Source organism: Triticum aestivum, chromosome 1A (genome assembly GCF_018294505.1).
Source record: "Triticum aestivum cultivar Chinese Spring chromosome 1A, IWGSC CS RefSeq v2.1, whole genome shotgun sequence".
In the NCBI taxonomy this organism is placed as follows: domain Eukaryota; kingdom Viridiplantae; phylum Streptophyta; class Magnoliopsida; order Poales; family Poaceae; genus Triticum; species Triticum aestivum.
The window spans coordinates 556,945,688-556,964,663 of record NC_057794.1 but is presented as its reverse complement, the minus strand read 5'-3'; the positions used below and the strand labels follow the sequence as shown (position 1 = coordinate 556,964,663).

Here is an 18,976-nt window from a genome sequence, read left to right as displayed (position 1 = left end):
CGACAGAAGTATTTTGGAAATACGTTATATTAATGTGTACTTTACTAGTACTCCTAGTAGCACCAGGGTATTAAAATACCGGTTCAGTTGCTAAGTATTAGTAACTCGAAATAAAAGGCTACGGAATAAACGGAGACTAGCTGAAGGTGAGATGACGATATGTGTTGGAAGTGTTTCCAAGGTTGATATGATCAAGCATCGCATGCTCCCTCTACCATCGAGATTGGTGTTAAACCTAAATAATTGTTATTTGGTGTTAGTGTTGAGCATAGACATGATTGGATTATGTTTATCGCAATACGGTTATTCATTTAAGGAGAATAATGGTTACTCTGTTTATTTGAATAATACCTTCAATGGTCTTGCACCTAAGATGAATGGTTCATTGAATCTCCATCGTAGTGACACACATGTTCATGCCAAAAGATATAAGATAGTAATGATAGTACCACATACTTGTGGCACTGCCATTTGAGTCATATTGGTATAAAACGCATGAAGAAGCTCCATGTTGATGGATCTTTTGACTCACTCGTTTTGAAAAGATTGAGACATGCGAACCATGTCTATTGGTAGATATGCATGAAGAAACTCCATGCAGATGGATCGTTTGGACTCACTTGATTTTGAATCACTTGAGACATGCAAATCATACCACATGGGAAAGATGACCGAAAGGCCTCGTTTTCAGTAAGATGGAACAAGAAAGCAACTTGTTGGAAGTAATACATTTTGATGTGTGCAGTCCAATAAGTGCTGAGGCACGCAGTGGATATCATTATGTTCTTACTTCACAGATGATTTGAGTAGATGCTGAGTATATTTACTTGATGAAACACAAGTCTGAATTATTGAAAGGTTTAAGTAATTTCAGAGTGAAGTTGAAGATCGTCGTGACAAGATGATAAAATGTCTATGATATGATCATAGAGATGAATATCTGAGTTATGAGTTTGGCACACAATTAAGACATTGTAGAAATTGTTTCACAACTAATACCGCCTGGACCACCATAGTGTGATGGTGTGTCCGGACATCATAACTGCACCCTATTGGATATGGTGCATACCATGATGTCTCTTATCGAATTACCACTATCGTTTATGGGTTAGGCATTAGAGACAACCACATTCACTTTAAATAGGGCACCACACAATTCCGTTGAGACGACACCGTATGAACTATGGTTTAGAGAAACTTAAGCTGTCGTTTCTTAAAAGTTTGGGGCTGCAATGCTTATTTGAAAAAGTTTCAGGCTGATGAGCTCGAACCCAAAGCGGATAAATGCATCTTCATAGAATACCCAAAAATAGTTGGGTATACCTCCTATTTCAGATCGGAAGCAAAAGTGATTGCTTCTAGAAACGGGTCCTTTCTCGAGGAAAAGTTTCTCTCGGAAGAATTGAGTGGGAGGATGGTGGAGACTTGATGAGGTTATTGACCCGTCACTTCAACTAGTGTGTAGCAGGGCACAGGAAGTTGTTCCTGTGGCACCTACACCAATTGAAGTGGAAGCTTATGATAGTGATCATGAAACTTCGGATCAAGTCACTACCAAACCTCATAGGTCGACAAGGATGTGTACTACTTTAGAGTGGTACGTAATCCTGTCTTGGAAGTCATGTTGCTAGACAACAATGAACCTACGAGCTATGGAGAAGCGATGGTGGGCCCGGATTCCGACGAATGGCTCAAGGCCATAAAATCCGAGAGAGGATCCATGTATAAAACAAAGTATAGACTTTGAAAGAACTACTTGATGGTCGTAAGGCTGTTAGGTGCAGATGGATTTTAAAAGGAAGACAAACAATGATGGTAAGTGTCACCATTAAGAAAGCTCGACTTGTCGTTAAGATGTTTCCCGACAAGTTCAAGGAGTTGACTATGATGAGACTTTCTCACTCGTAGCAATGCTAAGAGTCTGTTGGAATTATGTTAGCAGTTACTGCATTATTTATGAAATCTTGCAGATAGGATGTCAAAACATTGTTTCCTCGACATTTTTCTTGGAAAGGTTGTATGTGATACAACCGGAAGGTTTTGTCAATCCTGAAAGATGCTGACAAGTATGCAAAGCTCCAGCAATCCTTCTAAGGACTGGAGTAAGCATCTCGGAGTTGGAATGTACGCTTTGATGAGATGATCAAAGATTTTGAGTTTATACAAAGTTTATGAGAAACTTGTATTTCCAAAGGAGTGAGTGGGAGAACTATAGAATTTTTTATGAGTATATGTTGTTAACATATTGTTGATCAGAATGATGTAGAATTTCTGGAAAGCATACAGGGTTATTTGAAAAGTGTTTGTCGATGGAAAACCTGGATTAAGCTACTTGAACATTGAGCATCAAGATCTATAAGGATAGATCAAAATTGCTTAATAGTACTTTCAAACGAAAACATACCATGACAAGATTTTGAAGGAGTTCAAAAATAGATCGGCAAAGAAGGAGTTCTTGGCTGTGTTATAAGGTATGTGTGTTGAGTAAGACTCAAGACATGACCACGACAGAATAGAGAGAAAGGACGAAGGTTGTCCCCTATGCTTTAGACATAGGCTCTAAAGTATGCTATGTTGTGTACCGCACCTGAAGGGGTACAAGTGTGGTCTAGGAATGGATCACAGGACAACGGTCAAGGTTATCCTTAGTAACTAGTGGACTAAGGAATTTTCTCGATTATGGAGGTGGTAAAAGAGTTCGTCGTAAAGGGTTACGCCGATGCAATCTTTGACACTAATCTGGATGATTCTGAGTAGTAAACCGGATTCGTATAGTAGAACAGTTATTTGGAATAGCTCCAAGTAGAGCTTGGTAGCCGCATCTACAAGATGACATAGAGATTTGTAAAGCACACACGGATCTGAAAGGTTCAAACCCGTTGACTGTAACATCTCTCACAAGCATAACATGATCAAACCCAGAACTCATTGAGTGTTAATCACATGGTAATGTGAACTAGATTATTGACTCTTGTAAACTCTTTTGGTGTTAGTCACATGGGGATGTGACCTTGAGTGTTAATCACATAGCGATGTGAACTGGATTATTGACTCTAGTGCAAGTGGGAGACTGTTGGAAATATGCCCTAGAGGCAATAATAAATTAGTTATTATTATATTTCCTTGTTCATGATAATCGTTTATTATCCATGCTAGAATTGTATTGATAGGAAACTCAGATACATGTGTGGATACATAGACAACACCAAGTCCCTAGTAAGCCTCTAGTTGACTAGCTCGTTGATCAATAGATGGTTATGGTTTCCTGACCATGGACATTGGATGTCGTTGATAATGGGATCACATCATTAGGAGAATGATGTGATGGACAAGACCCAATCCTAGGCCTAGCACAAGATCGTGTAGTTCGTATGCTAAAGCTTTTCTAATGTCAAGTATCATTTCCTTAGACCATGAGATTGTGCAACTCCCGGATACCATAGGAATGCTTTGGGTGTACCAAATGTCACAACGTAACTGGGTGGCTATAAAGGTGCACTATGGGTATCTCCGAAAGTGTCTGTTGGGTTGGCACGAATCGAGACTGGGATTTGTCACTCTGTGTAAACGGAGAGGTATCTCTGGGCTCACTCGGTAGGACATCATCATAATGTGCACAATGTGACCAAGGAGTTGATCACGGGATGATGTGTTACGAACCGAGTAAAGAGACTTGCCGGTAACGAGATTGAACAAGGTATCGGGATACCGACGATCGAATCTCGGGCAAGTACTATACCGGTAGACAAAGGGAATTGTATACGGGATTGACTGAATCCTTGACATCGTGGTTCATCCGATGAGATCATCGTGGAACATGTGGAGCCAACATGGGTATCCAGATCCCGCTGTTGGTTATGGAGCAGAGAGATGTCTCGGTCATGTCTACATGATTCCCGAACCCGTAGGGTCTACACACTTAAGGTTCGGTGACGCTAGAGTTGTGGAGATATTAGTATGCGGTTAACTGAAAGTTGTTCGGAGTCTCGGATGAGATCCCAGACGTCACGAGGAGTTCCGGAATGGTCCGGAGGTAAAGATTTATATATAGGAAGTCCAGTTTCGGCCACCGGGAGAGTTTCGGGAGTCATCGGTATTGTACCGGGACCACCGGAAGGGTCCCGGGGGTCCACCGGGTGGGGCCACCTATCCCGGAGGGCCCCATGGGCTGAAGGGGCGTGGGAACCAGCCCCTGGTGGGCTGGTGCTCCCCCCTTGGGCCTCCCATGCGCCTAGGGTTGGAAACCCTAAGCGGTGGGGGCGCCTCCACTTGGCTTGGAGGCCAAGCCACCCCTAGGGCTGCCGCCCCCCTCCCTAGATGGGATCTACAAGGGGTCGGCGCCCCCCTAGGCCCCTATATATAGTGGAGGGGAGGGAGGGCAGCTACACCTGAAGCCCTGGCGCCTCCCTCCCTCCCGTGACACCTCTTCCTCCCCGCTTGTGCTTGGCAAAGCCCTGCCGGGATCCCGCTACTTCCACCACCATGCCGTCGTGCTGCTGGATCTCCATCAACTTCTCCTCCCCCCTTGCTGGATCAAGAAGGAGGAGACGTCTCTGCTACATACGTGTGTTGAACGCGGAGGTGCCGTCCATTCGGCGCTAGGATCATCGGTGATTTGGATCACGACGAGTACGACTCCATCAACCCCGTTCTCTTGAACGCTTCCGCTTAGCGATCTTCAAGGGTACGAAGATGCACTCCCTCTCTCTCGTTGCTAGATGACTCCATAGATTGATCTTGGTGATGCGTAGAAAAATTTAAATTTCTGCTACGATCCCCAACAATGTTAACCCGGTGTGTTCAAAAAATAAATAAGTAATACAAATCATTACATAAAAGAGATGGAATGTGGAGGTATATTAGTGTACATTACCGCAATATCTAGTTGTAGTACAAAAATCAAGTGAATAATGATGAACAAAACATGATGTGCACTGTAAACTTCCTACTTCCCTCTGAATGGTAGTTGGTACTTAGATAAGAAACATTGTAATAATGGTAGTTGGTACGTACAGAAGCTGCTGAAATTACCGGTCATTGTTGAGATTAAACATGCATGGGAGAGACTAGCATACCTTTGTTCGCTGTGTGGTGGCTCATTCAAATCAATTGCTTTATCCCCTCGTCTAGTTATTTTTTAATCATATAAACAAAACAAAAAAAGAAACATAAAATACGAGTAACATTTTTTGCAAAGCGTGAGATGCACATAATCCCAAAGTAAATCAGGTCTATTACACGGAACCGGTGTTGTATTCTTAAGTTGAACAAGAACAATAGCGTGAAACAAAGATTATAGGTAGGCAAGACATGTACGTAAAGCCAAAACCTCTTCAGCATCATCTTCATCCACAAACCCTAGCCGCCGCCATCTCCATCGCCATAGCCATCTCCACCACCACCATAGTGCTCTCCCATCTCATTCATACTTGTAATCGTGCATTGCACAAGGAATCCATTGTAAGACATATTGCAATCAATCAATCTCAAGATGTGTTCTTCAATATTTTCTTCCCGTGATCTGATCTCCATGTATGAGTAGTTTGGTAAGGTATGAGTTGAGGCATGAGCCTTGCAACTCGAGGTATTTGCTGAGGAGATCAATGGAAAACCTTGACATAACATCCCCTATGTGTGAAATAAAATTGTTCCATGAAGATGCCTCTTGTCTTCTCCGCGATCTTCATCCCCGCAGGTACCCTGGATCATGGAGATTGAGCACAGGTGAGGCTAGGAGCAAGGAGACCCCGAAGTGTTATACTGAGCACCGATGACAAAAAGGTTTAGTAGGGCAACATGGATCATATCCTTGGGGATAAATGAGGTGTGTTCATTAAATGCTCAAAGCTCTTGCCTAATTTCATTATCTTAATTTTTTAGGTAACTCCACGAACGGATAGGGCCTGTGGTCGGACAACTGATTCCTGATGCAAGACTCGTGCCGGTCAAGATGTTATTTGGACACATCCCCCACTTCGATCCGTAATAAGCACATCTTGATAGGTGACTTCCAGTGCACAAATTAAAATTCCTATTTGATCCGAGCGCAAATACAAGGTTGTAAGCATAAGACCTCATACCCATACCTCTTTTTATTACAAGTGTTTGAATCACTATTTGCTTGTTGATCCGGTCAAAATATGGATTTGCCACTTAGAAAAAAGCTTGCTAGAGACCATCTCTTCAAGCGATAACCATGGTCACCTCTAGGGAAATATGTGTGAGATACTCTTTTCTGCTCCAATACCCGGTCAATAAAAGGAGGTATCAGCCTCCCTACACATTTGGTAACGCTACACTACACAGGATGGCCACGATGACCGCATGTTCTACATTCACGGTGGCCGCAACTGGATGATCCCGACGGTTGCACGCGCGAGGGAAACTTTGGATCTCAGCCTAGTGGCCAACGATAACCATATTTGGCAGTAGGAACTATTGCCCTGAGATGGTAAGAGAGAAGTCAAACTGTCTCCAAAGAAAGGATCTCTTGTACCTTATGGACCCATGACACCTGACCTCTTGGCCCCACCAGGATATCAATAGGACTGAAAATCTACCTCGACTCGTTTGTGTTGCAGTGCTAGCTAGTATCGGTAGTGTGGAGGTGCTCTTTTTGTTGTTTTTTTATTAGGTTGAGTGCTAGTGTGCCTATCCATGGACTATTTTCTACTAGTCCCACATGCCAGTGAGCTGAACCAAGGGAAAATGGAGCGGCCAAGAGTGACAGCGGAGCCCTACCTCCACTGACTGATTACCCCCCGGCACACAATAAACGGTGACCATGCCTAGTGAAGTGATACAAAGGTGTTCCTCAAGAAAAAAGGTGACAACAAGGAGGCTTATGCTTCAGTGGCCCACACACCCCTCGCCACCTGGGGCTAGGCAGGATACATGTGACCGGAGACGGAGTCAGGGAAATTGTATGAGGGGATCCTATTGCTGCAACACCATCACTGGGGAGGGCAGGAACCACAAAAATACATTTTTGTTCCCAAAACATCATATTAGTAGCTCTAACAATGTTGGTTTATCAATGTTGGCGTGGCCCATGGCCCTAGCTCCCCCTGCCTCCATCACTACATGTGATAGACTAAATTTTCCAAAGCAATTGTTCAAAATTTTCATATATGTTTTGAATGATGGCTTTCAGTTACATAAGTGCTTGAACATGGTTTCTTGTTTCCAGTTAGAGGCCATTTTATGGTACATGCGAATCAAATTTCAAATATATCAAGTAAATACATAGAAGTGTTAGTGCCTCAAAAATAGAAATGACTTAAGAAAAATATCTAAATTTGACATGAACAAACAAATAAGGTATGTCGCATGTAGAAAAGTTTGGGGAATTTGAAATCAATAATTTTGATAGGCATCCCACATGGTACCTTAATTAGATGTGTTCAAAACAATAAGAAATACAAATCATTACATAAAAAGATGGAACATGCAGGTATATTAGTGTACATTACCACAATATCTAGTTGCAGTACAAAATCAAGTGAAAATGATGAACAAACCATGATGTGGAGTACAGACTTCCTACTTCCCCTTCGAATTCTAAATCACTTATAGGGAGATGCTTGAATTATAAATCAATGTATGCTTACACCGTTACTAAAATGTATGAATTTTTAACGCAATCTCATTAGGTAATATGATGAAACCATACAAAATCTCATTGTATTTAAAACGCATTTAGATTTTATAGAAAAATAAAACAAATAGGATGCTTGTAATTGTATGGAATTTTCAACAGAAATATTCAAAAGAAAATCATGTTTTGAAAGAAGGCTATGAGTTACATAAGTGCTTGAACATGATTTTCTTTTAATTTAGATACCATTTTAAGGTACATGTAGTTCAAACTTCTAATATATCCACTAAATAGATAGAAATGCATTTAATGCCTACAAAATTGCAAATGGTTTTCGAAAGATGCCTAAATTTGAGATTTAGTCTAGTCCCAGACATGAAGCCTTATTCCCATACCCATACCATAACATAATTTTTATTTGAGCAAAGATAATTAACCTAAACCCATTTTACCAATGACATGCTCTCTTGGCCTGCCTATCACTGGTCCGCGAGGCTAATAGTGTGTCAGCCCAGAATGGCCCATCGCGTCCCCTACCCTATAAATTTGACCCCTAAACCTAATTCTCAACCTTAAATCCACCCCTCTCCCAATCTCCACAGCCGACGGCGATCCCCCACCTCTACCTCTCCCTCCCCCACACCCACTCCACCGCAGCCTCCCTACAGATCTGGCGACGCCTCCGCTAGGCGGGATGGCCACGACGTCCACGTGCTCGGCATCCATGGTGGCCGCACACCAGACGACCCCAACGGCCGTGCACTTGATGGCCACTTCGGATCTTGGCCTAGTGGACAACGATGACCAGATCTATTGGCAGGGAGGATCTCAGTTGCCTCCTCGGCGACCTCTCGTCAGCCACAACCATATAATTTGGAAGGTTGGTTCATAATGAATAAGGATAATGTCTGATTACCTTTTGTGCAATAGATAATGCTCACTACAACCTAGTATTTGTTCTCGCATTGGGATCTCTTTTGTGGCCATGCGCGTGATGGCCACTTCGGATCTTCGCCTAGTGAACAACGATGACCAGATCTACCGGCAGGGAGGATCTCGGTTGCCTCCTCGGCGACCTCTCGTCGGCCACAACCATATCATTTGGGAGGTTGGTTCATAATGAATAATGATAATTTTCGATTACCTTTTGTGCAATAGATAATGCTCACTACCACCTAGTATTTGTTCTCGCATTGGGATCTCTTTTGTGGCCGTGCGTAGGATGGCCACTTCGGATCTTGGCCTAGTGGACAACGACGACCAGATATACTGGCAGGGAGGATCTCGGTTGCCTCCTCAGCGACCTCTCGTCGGCCACAACCATGTCATTTGGGAGGTTGGTTCATAATGAATAAGGATAATGTCCGATTACCTTTTGTGCAATAGATAATGCTCACTGCCACCTATTATTTGTTCTCGCATTGGGATCTCTTTTGTTGCCGTGTGCGGGATGGCCACTTCAGACCTTGGCCTAGTGGACAACGACGACCAGATCTACCGGCAGGGAGGATCTCGGTTGCCTCCTCGGCGACCCCTTGTCGTCCACAACCATATCATTTGGAAGGTTGGTTCATGATGAATAAGGATAATGTCCGATTACCTTTTGTGCAATAGATAATGCTCACTACCGCCTAGTATTTGTTCTCGCATTGGGATCTCTTTTGTGGCCGTGCGCGGGATGGCCACTCCAGATCTTGGCCTAGTGGACAATGACGACCAGATCTACCAGCAGGGAGGATCCCGGTTGCCTCCTCAGCGACCTCTCGTTGGCCACAACCATATCATTTGGGGGGTTGATTCATAATGTATAAGGATAATGTCCGATTACCTTTTGTGCAATAGATAATGCTCACTACCACCTAGTATCTGTTCTCGCATTGGGATCTCTTTTGTGGGTAACTTTGAGGTCAGAATATCATTTTGTTGCATATGTTGGGTTTGTTTGATGGTCCCTCCATTTTCTCTTGTGAATTTTTGTAAGAATGTTCATATTTTTATGTACATGTCTTGCCTACCTATAATTTTTGTTTCACGCTATTGTTCTTGTTCAACTTAATAATACAACACAGGTTCCGTGCAATAGACCTGATTTACTTTGGGAGTATGTGCATCTCACACTTTGCAAAAATATGTTACTCGTATTTTACTTTTTTTTGTTTTGTTTATAGGAGTAAAAAATAACTAGACGAGGGGATAAAGCAATTGATTTGAATGAGCCACCACGCAGCAAACAAAGGTATGCTAGTCTCTCCCATGCATGTTTAATCTCAACAATGACCGGTAATTTCAGCATCTTCTGTATGTACCAACTACCATTATTACAATGTTTCTTGTCTAAGTACCAACTACCATTCAAAGCAATTTAAAGAATGGACGCCCAAAAATGGTTAAAAAATGCACAATGAGCATTAGTAGGAACTAACAAGTACACAACTTATTGCCAAAATTTGTCACCAATATCGACATATATAGCAAGCAGATAAACCAATTCTTTGGATTGCTGAAATTTTGGGTATGGATATATCTCTTGTTTTGGGGAAAGAAGGCAACCAGATTCAATCTGTACACATGTACTCCTCGCTGCTGCTGGCTATAGTCACTACCCACCATCCTGATTTCTCACTCGCCCCCCCCCCCCCCCCCCCCCCCCCCCGCACCACCATTCGTGGCTGGTGCCACGCTGCCCTATCGCCTCGGTAGCCCACCATGCATGTTTGAACACCCCCTACCCCCTCCCACGAACACCTTTCAACATTCCGCCTCGCTTCCACGGCGACACTAGCGGTCAGTCACGCCGTCCCTTGTCTCCGGCACTGTACTTGGCATTGCCTCATTGGGGTCGTCGCCGCCTAGCTAGGTGCCTCACCTTCCTCTTCTTCGATCGTAGGAATCGAGTGGCGCCCAAATCAATTTCAGGCGATAAATACCAACACACTAAATCCATTGCACTCTACTTGTTCTCTAACCAAAGTGCCAAACATACCCTAATAGAACGCCATGAGAATTGGAGCATATTTTAGAGAAGGGCCCGTCTCTCCGACTTGCACTGCTATCGGATGCACGGAAAAGGAATGAGAGGCTCGCTCCAGCTCAAGCTAATCGAAATGGATGCCGCTCTACTAAGCAGTAGCAGTAAATCTTAGAGCCACGGTGTGGCAAAGAGCGTACCCTGATTTCAGTCATGTAGCTGCAGGTGTGGCAAAGCTCATCACCAAGTTAGCAACAATTTTGCCTCGAGCAGCGCCCATATCCCATCACCATATCTCATCCATCCACGTGAGAATCCCGTTTGCCCCAACTGAAGCAAATAGTCCCTGCAAAACAGAAATCCATGGCGGCTATCGGCAGGAGACAGCGCCCACAAAGCACAAAACCAGCAGTGCAAAAAACAACCACGAAGAAGGAAAACGATGCAAATGGAACAAGAACGACGAAACGGAGCGAAAAGGTTTGTTTCCTCTTCCAAGCTCTTCCCCAGGCTATGCAAGTGGAACCAAGTCTGGTAAATATGCATAGCCTGCCGCCACCCCGGCCCCCACCATGGAGGCGCGGAAACAGCGGCGGCGGGCTTCGACCGACCATTTGTAAATCAACGAACCGTCTGTCATCGACGACACGAACGAACGAAAGTCTTCAGAAAAGGAAAAGAGCGGAATGCCGGCTAGATTTCTTTTTGGTTTTTTTGTTTCAACTGACGCTTATAGAATGCCCATGAATCTACTGTTGCCTTCAACCTCTCTTCCTCCGGCTACCACGCTCCTCCGCATCGGAGACGCCAAAATGGTTTTTTTTCTCCCGCCGCATTATTGTCGGAGTCGCGCCTCTCGGACCTCAGGGCGTCCTCCTCCGCCATTGCTTGCAGGCCGGGGCGCTGCAAAACAGCACAAAGATTATCAAGCTTGGCTGCTGAAAGAGAGAAACAGGAACAAAGCCCCCCCCCCCCCCCCCCCCCCCAATTTTCTTTAATAATTTTGAAACAGAAACATGCAACGGGGCCTTGGCTACCCAGACCTCCACGACGGCTCGCCACGTGTAGACATGACAATCTCTGTGCTGGACACACCTGCACGTCGGCAGTCAGCCACATAGACAGACAGGCCAACCCGAGCTCGCATGCACAGTCAACAATGGGCCGGGCCCAGGTGACATCGGCTAGGACCATTAAATAGTAAGCCGGTGATTTCTTTCCTTCTCCCCCAAAACCTCCCAGCTCTATACAAATAAGTATCCAATCATCTACGTACAGTATAGCACTAATCGTCATAAGTATCTATGTAATCCAATTAATTTCAGTCAGATCATGTCAATCTAACGACCTATACTGCTTCAATATCGAGTGTTCAACACATTTAACGTTGCAGTTAATTTCATGTCAAATATAGTGCTAATCACATAATAACACGTAAATAATATCTTACTTAATATCCGCATGCACTTTATATACTTCCAAATTAACGTGCATTGCACGTACACATTGATTAGTCATCCAAATATTTGAAAAGTTTAAATAATCATATAAAAACTAATGCCATTGTTCTAATGACGAAATGACGGTGCAGTGTAAATGTAAGTAAAAATAAAGCTGACTGGTAAAAAAAGTGTGCAGTGGGAGGAGATGGAGCGGTACCTTCTTTTGCTTCTTCTCGCGCACCATGTACCTGGCCCTGGTCACCTCAGGCAGCGTCTGGCCCGGGAACAGTTTCTGCGCCAACACATCGTCGATCGTGTCAGCCTTACCACTCGTAGTAACACCGAGACGAATGCATGCATGGAAGAGAGACAAAAAAAAGAATGGCGGTGCGTGGCGTACCTGGAGCTTGTCCTCGACGGCCTTGGGGTGGCGCTGCAGGGGGCGGTAGGGCAGCCTTCTGCCGGTCATCGCGAACCAGTCCTCCTCCTTCTTCTTGCGGGTGAGCTGGGTCGCGACTCGCGGCACCGGCGGCCGGGCCACGGCCTCCCCCGCGGCGGCCGCCGCCTCTGCGCGACGTGCGGCGCCACCGCGGGAGGCTCCTGCACCATCGGCGCCTTGCCTTTCTCCTTTATCGACGCCTGGCGCGGCGGCTGCTGCCTCTGCCTCTGCGGCTGCGGCGTCCTAGGCTCCGCCTTGGGCGCCGGCTCCTGCTCGCCGTTGCTGGCGTGAGCCGCCTTGTCCGCCGCCTGACGGTACGGCTGCGGCAGCGGCGGCTTAGGCTCATGCACTTTGGGCGCCGGCTCCTCCTCGGTGGTGCCAGGCGCCTTGTCCGCCGCTTGCTGCTGCTTGCCGTCAGCGGCATGAGGGTCCTCCGCGGATGATCTGGTCACCATCATTTCCGACATCATCGGTAAGCAAGGACGACGGACACGACCGAAACTAAGCAATGCCTATGCGATCTACAAGTACACCGCGTATAAAAGGAGACCTCTACTCTACAGATGGATGGATAGATGGTTGGATATGCACAAGCAAGCACACTAATGCCACTAATGCAAGCATCAAATCTCTACTACTAATGCCGATTTAGCGGTGATATCACCAGTTCCTCTGGCCAGCACCGCGTATACATACAATAGAAGGAAAGTATTAATGGCATTAGTGCCAGGATAGACACTGTTGTTTGCGTGTAGAGTGATCGCCCAGATTATCAGTATCTATCCCGGACATAATGAGGTGCCGATTAATGCGTGTGGCGTTACTTACTTTGATGTACTGCTGGCGTATAAAGGGCAAAAATACAGATGGTGTAATTGAGTAAAGAAACGCGCCACTATTTCTAAAAGAATGGAGTGGGACCCACAACGCCACGCAAGCGAGACCCAGCCCGGCCCTGATCCGAGCCCACGGGCAAAGGCTCGGACCCGACCGGACCGGCTCGACTGAGACGACACAACACGAACGGAGTGGGGATGCTGCCACTGTGGACGACAGGCAGGTCCCATGGTGGCTACCTTACCTGCGTCGACACAGTATGGGGCATGGCATGCGTACCTGTGCTGCGAGAGGGTGGCGGCGCGAGGTGGTAGTGGCGAGAGGGTGGCGGCGCGAGGTGGTAGCGGCGAGAGGGTGGTGGTGCGAGGACTCTGAGGCGAGGTGTCAAGGATGGCGGGGCCGCGGGCGCTCGGTGGTGGCATCAACTTCTCCGCTTCCGCTCGTGGCTGGGCCTGGTCTTGCGCCGTCGGACGGTTTTTGATCCTTAAGATTCCCCGGCGATGCGCCTGAGCGGGGGTCAGCTCTGGCTCAGGCGCTGGAGTGGGCACCGTTGCTGGCGCGGGAGCAGGCACCGATGCGGGTGCAGGAGTGACAGCGGGCGCCGGCGCGGGCACCTCGCGGTAGGCGCGCGAGCGCTTCTTGCAGCCCCACTTGAGCGGCGCAGGGTCTTCCAGCGCGGCAATGGCGATGTCACTGCTGCTGCTGCCGCCGCCGAGGTCGGTTCCCTCAATGGCCTGGGCGGCGAGGTTGTAGAGCCCACCGCCGAGGCTGTTGGATGCTTGGGTGGCATGGGCGGCGAGGTTGTTGAGCCCACTGCCGAGCCTGTTGGATGCCTGGGTAGACTGGGCGGTAAGGTTGTAGAGCTCGCCACAAAGGTCGGCTCCCTGGGTGGCCTTGGCGGCGAAGTTGTAGAGCCCGCCGCCGAGGCTGTTGGCTGCCTCGGAGGCTTGGGCGGCCAAGTTGTAGAGCCCGCCGTCGAGGTTGGATCCTTGGGAGGCTTGGGCGGCCAAGTTGTAGAGGCTGCCGCCGATGTTGACTCCATGGGATGAGTATGCGGTGGCGTTGTACAGTTGGTGGTCGCTCACGATGGCAGCGGATGAGGACGCCGGACGCCCTCCTGGCCGGCGCTGCTCGAGCGAGGCGCGGGCGAGGTAGGATGCGAGGCTCGAGCTGTTAGCGTCGACAGCCGGGGCGCCGTCGCGCTTGTCCATGCTTGGTGTGGGTGACGGCACGGGTTCTGCTAGCTTTCTGGTGGCGGTGCTGCCATTGCCACCGCCGCTGCCATTAGGGACTGGAACGGATTCCGGGTTGATCCTCTGGTACCTGCATAGAAAACAAGATCACACAATCCAGATACGATGTTAGCAAGTGATTTGGATCACATGAGAACCAAGTCAAACACTTGGGTTACAACATTTTTTTGAAAAAGGAGGTTAAAACCCCCGGCCTCTACATCAATCGATGCATACGGCCAACATGAAACCAACAGCAAAAACTTCTTCCCCTCATCGCGAGAAATGTAAACTAAAACCAAAATTAGTTCTAAAACGCAACCACATCTACGAACTGCAAAAATGAAGTGCGAAACCCGAGCACTTGAAGATCTGCTCAACGGAAATCCGCACAAAAAAGTACACACGAAACTGCCTGCAACGACGGCATGGAAACAATCGGCCGAAAGCATGAATCTTCCGCCATGACAGACCAAACAGAAGTCCTAATACAGAACAAAATCGACGGGAAATCTCTGCAACCAGTCACAACAGCCGTCTAGTGGGGAAAGAAAAAATTGAGGCAGTGAGACGAGAAAGATTGTTAAAATCCAGCAGTGAGACGAGACAAGCAATCAAACCGCGAAGTATTAGTAAAATCCGCTGGCTCCTCCTCGGTGGTGCGAGGCGCCTTGTCCGCCACTTGCCGCTGTGGCTGCTGCTGCTCACCTGCAGCGGCATGAGGGTCCTCCGCGGATGATCTGGTCACCGTCATGTTCGGCATCATCAGTAAGCAAGGACGACAGACACGACCAAAACTGAACAATGTCTATAGGATCTAGCCTGCGCAGCCAGTACAAGTACACTGCATATATATATATATATATATATATATATATATATATATATATATAAGTAGACCTCTACTCTACAGATGGATAGATGGATGGTTGGATATGCACAAGCAAGCATACTAATTAATGCCACTAATGCGTTAAATCTCTACTACTGATACGAATTCAGCGGTGATATCAGCAGTTCCTCTCGCTTGCACTGCGTATATATACAAACAATGTAAGGAAACTATTGATGGCATTAGATGGATGGATATGCACAAGCAAGCACACTAATGCCACTAATGCATGCATCAAATCTCTACTACTAATGCCAATTTAGCGGTGATATCACCAGTTCCTCTGGCATGCACCGCGTATATACAAACAATGGATTGAAACTATTAATGGCATTAGTGCCAGGATAGACACTGATGTTTGCGTGTAGAGTGATCACAACACAACACAGACGATGCTGGAGATCGACCAGATTATCAGTACCTATCTCGGAGATAATGAGGTGCCGATTAATGCGTGTGGCGTTACGTACTGACTCGTACTGCTGGCGTATATAGGGCAAGAATACAAAAGGTGTAATTGAGTAAAGAAACGCGTCACTATTTCTAAAAATGGAGGGGGCCCACAACGCCACGCAAACGAGACCGGGCCCGGCCCTGGCCCGAGCACACGGGCAGCAGGTCGGGCTGGCCCGACCATGACGACGCAACGCAACTCAACATGGACAGAGTGGGGACGCTGCCGGCCGTGGACGACGGGCAGGTCCCATGGTGGCTACCTTACCTGGCTCGACAGAGAATGGGGCGTGGCGTGTGTACCTATGCTGAGAGAGGGTGGCGGCACGAGGTGGCAGTGGCGAGAGGGTGGCAGCGCGAGGAGTCTGTGGCGAGGTGTCGAGGATGACCGGGCCGCGGGCGCTCTACGGCGGATCAGCTTCTCCGCCTCCGCGCGCGGCTGGGCCTGGCCTTGCGTCGTCGGGCGTTTCTTGATCCTTAGGATGGCCCGGCGACACGCTAGCAGAACCCGCGCCGTCACACACACCAAGCGATAGCGCCCCAGCCGTGGATGCTGACAGGTCGAGCCTCACGTCCTACCTCGCCCATGCCTCGCTTGAGCAGAGCCAGCCACGAGAGCATCCGTCATCCTCGTCTGCTGCCATCATGATGGACCACCAGCTGTAGAACGCCGCCGCGCACTCCTCCCAGTGACTCAACCTCGGTGGCGGGCTATACAACTTGGCCACCCAAGCCTCTGAGCCATCCAACAACCTTGGTGGCGCGGTCGACACCTTCACCGCGCAAGCCTCCCAGGCATACAACAGCCTCGGCAGTTGGCTCTACAACCTCGCCGCCCAGGCCACCCAGGGAGGCGACCTCGATGGTGAGCTCTACAACCTCGCCGCCCAGGCCACCTAGGGGACCGACCTCGGCAGTGGGCTCTACAACCTTGCCGCCCAGGGAGGCGACCTCAACGGCGGCAGCTGCGGTGACGACAAAGATATTGCCGCCGAGGTCGCCTCCCTGGGTGGCCTGGGCGGCGAGGTTGTAGAGCCCCCGCCGAGGTCGCCTCCCTAGGTGGCCTGGGCGGCGAGGTTGTAGAGCCTGCTGCCGAGGCTGTTGTATGCCTGGGAGGCTTGGGCGGCGAAGGTGTAGACCGCATCGCCGAGGCTGTTGGATGGCCCGGAGGCTTGGGTGGCCAAGTTGTAGAGCTCGCCGTCGAGGTTGATTCCCTGGGAGGAGTGCGCGGCGGCATTGTACAGCTGGTTGTCCCTCATGATGGCAGCGGATGAGGATGACAGACGCCCTCGTGGCTCCCGCTGCTTGAGCGAGGCATGGGCGAGGTAGGGCGTGAGGCTCGACCTGTCGGCATCCGCAGCTGGGGCGCCGTCGCGCTCGTCCATGCTTGGTGTGGATGACGGTGCTGGTTCTGCTGGCTTCCTGGTGGGCGAAGATGCCGCTGCCGCCTCCATTGGGGACTCGGACAGATTCCGGGTTGATCCTTTGGTACCTGCACGGAAAATGAAAATTAGACAATCCAAAGACGGTGTTAGCAAGCACGAGAACCACTTCGAACACTTGGGATACATATTGAAACAAACATTAAAGAAATTCTTCCCCTCATCACGAGAATTCTATCTAAACCAAAATCAGTTCCAAAAAGCATCCACCTCTACGAACAACAAAATTGGATTGTGAACCCCGAGCATTCAAAGATCTGTTCGATAGAAATCCGTAGAGAAACAATTGAGCGAAAGCATAAATCTTCCGCCATGATCATGTCGCCGCTGCAAAGACAGACCAAACAGAAATCTTACTAAAACTGAACAAAATCGACAGGAAATTCTGGAATCAGTCACAACAGCCGTCGTGTGGGGAAAAAGGAAAGAATTTTCGGCCGGCAACCAAACCCGGAAAGATTGGTAAAATGAATCCAACAGTGAGATGAGATAGTAAAGCAAGCAACAAAACCAGATCATGAACCAGACGGAGCACCGACGACCTGAAGATTAGATAAACTCTGCTCCAGGCAAAACAAAAAACAGACGCACATTGAAAGAAACGACCACCACAAACAAAACAAAAAGAACCCGGAATTGATCTTTCGGCAGGAAGGAATGAACAACCCAGAACAAGGCACGGGAAGAACGTTGGGAGCGAAATCGCGGCGGCGAGAGGGAGATTTTGGCCATGGCATGGCCTATGATTACCTTGGGATTTGAGAGGCAAAAGTGATGTCGGATCTCGCCAGAGTCGATCGTCGTTGTGCAGAGGGGTGGACACAGAGGAGGCCGTCGCGACACGCGAGTAGCTGACCAGTAGGGCATGGCCTCTAAGCGGCGCACCATCGCAGTCCCCACAATTGATTTGGCAGCCAAAGTGACGAGGCGAGATGCGCCAATGATGGGTGAGCGTGATAGGGACGGGCGGAGAATAGATCTACAAGGGTCGAGGCTATGTAGCACCATCTTCCTGGACGGGTGGCGAATGGTGGTAGGAGGATCGATTTGGGGAAGAGGGAGAGGCTGGGAGAAGAGAGAAGGGTTGGTAGCGGCTAGGAGAGGACAGATGAGTCAAATGTGGATTGATTTAGGGTTCCATCGTGGGATGGACGGATGTAGTGTTTTTATATGGGAGAAATGCTAGGGCCCAAATGTCGGGCCTAACTGACGGCACTCGTGGATATCAAGTACATGAGTGGTGGAACGTACCTCCCCCCACGATACCTGGTGGGGACAACATTTGGCCCATACGCATACCCGTGGGTTGCAAATTGAGCACAAAGAAGGTAATTAGCTGATGGCGTGCCTCCTAGGACATGTGTGTGCGGTGCCATGGAGGCTATGCTTGATGGTCATGTCCATAATAGAAAGCACCGGCAGGGAGGTCACCTATCAGTGTAACGAGAAACGAAGGAGTAGGAGAGGGATCCAAGGGCGGCCAGGAGAGAAAAGGATAGAGAGAGAGAGAGAGAGAGAGAGAGAGCATACCTGAGGTAGTGAAGATCTGGTTGATGGTGGTCGTGCCGACGATTGAGAGCATGAGAAGGGGGATCCACGCCCTCGCTTGGTCGGCGAACCCCATCAACGTTGATGCATAGAAGGCTCCTCCAAAGAGGCTTCCCGTCGGCTCAT

At 48.2% G+C, this 18,976-nt stretch overlaps 1 long non-coding RNA gene and 1 pseudogene across 1 annotated transcript; one reads left to right on the top strand and one right to left on the bottom strand.

Annotated features, from left to right (window-relative positions):
* The first annotated feature begins 8,192 nt into the window (after positions 1–8,192).
* LOC123181011 (uncharacterized) lies at positions 8,193–10,912 on the top strand. Its single transcript, XR_006491442.1, has 5 exons — positions 8,193–8,705; positions 8,819–8,933; positions 9,061–9,161; positions 9,766–9,833; positions 10,791–10,912. It is a non-coding gene; the product is annotated as an uncharacterized lncRNA (long non-coding RNA).
* Positions 10,913–11,045: 133 nt separating this feature from the next.
* LOC123049281 (uncharacterized) lies at positions 11,046–15,290 on the bottom strand (annotated as a pseudogene).
* Between the last annotated feature and the right edge of the window lie 3,686 nt (positions 15,291–18,976).